Genomic DNA, 1344 nt, shown 5'->3' with positions numbered 1-1344 from the left:
TTGCTTCCCACATGCAACTACAAAAGGTGTAAAGTAATGTTTGGATAGAGAGGCGGGGCAGGCTGGCTTTATAAGGACAATCCCAACTGTACCGACACAGCCGCCGCTTATGTAATGGGAGATTTGACCGGGACAGTGTGTTCCCTGACAAAGGCATTTCTATTCAAACCCGCGGGTGGCGAGCTTCCAGAGAATCATTCACAGAGGATGAACTTCTGTCCATCAGGAGAGGAGGAAGTAAACAAGGAGCGGAGAGCATCGTCGTTTTCATCGACTAACCCTAACTCTGCTGAACGAATAAAAATGAGCCTGAAGTCAGTCCGTCTGAAGAAGCTGTTTGAGCTGCAGCAGCTCGTTTGGTTGAATGATCGTCAGTTAATTTTACTTTACAGCATTCACATAAACCTGATCATACACATGTCAAACACACACACTAGTGACAAACTTCATGGTTTATAACAGGCCCCTTTGTTCCAGTAGAAGGAAATATTAATATTCAAGCGCACAATATTTTAGACAACGGTGTGACAGCATGTGTGCACTCAAAGTCTGGTAAAGACGTGATGAACTGGAACCCCAACTGTGAGCCAGACGTCATCACCCAACATTAAAAACGAGCAAATCTGAGCAGCCAGGCTCCAAAGTCTGCCGAGAAGCCTGAAACTAGCAGCATGAAGGCTGTTACAGACCGGATCCATTCACACCAGCAGCATGGAGGCTGTTACAGACCGGATCCATTCACACCAGCAGCATGGAGGCTGTTACAGACCAGATCCATTCACACCAGCAGCATGGAGGCTGTTACAGACCGGATCCATTCACACCAGCAGCATGGAGGCTGTTACAGACCGGATCCATTCACACCAGCAGCAAACAGGCTTGCTCCTTGGTTGATTAAAACGCTAATTTTATGTCAAACACATGAACAGTGAGAGATGATTGATCGTTTCCTGCGTCTTTGATCAGTCAGGACCGATGACGGTGTAAATCAATCACTGGAAGAAATCAATTCAAAGTAGATTAAAAGTAAAATCCTCCTTTTATTTTAAAGAAGAGCACAAAGGTCATAAAGTGTGATGATGAAAAGCGCAGTAGAAGCCAACCCTCAGAGTTCAGCCTGAATTACTGAGATGAATGAAGGGAACATAGTGAAAGTACACTGTAATGTATTTAAAAATGTACTTAAGTACAAAAAAAGTAAATATTTCCAACAAAAATACCTAAAGTATCAAAAGTAAGAGTACTCATTAGGCTGCAGAGGCTCCTATATAGAATTATCCCATTATTATTATTACGTTATTATTACTTAACATTACTATTAATGTTGTCGTTCTATTTTATGCA

Source organism: Chelmon rostratus, chromosome 21 (assembly GCF_017976325.1).
Source record: "Chelmon rostratus isolate fCheRos1 chromosome 21, fCheRos1.pri, whole genome shotgun sequence".
Taxonomy (NCBI): domain Eukaryota; kingdom Metazoa; phylum Chordata; class Actinopteri; order Chaetodontiformes; family Chaetodontidae; genus Chelmon; species Chelmon rostratus.
This window is presented reverse-complemented; position numbering follows the sequence as displayed.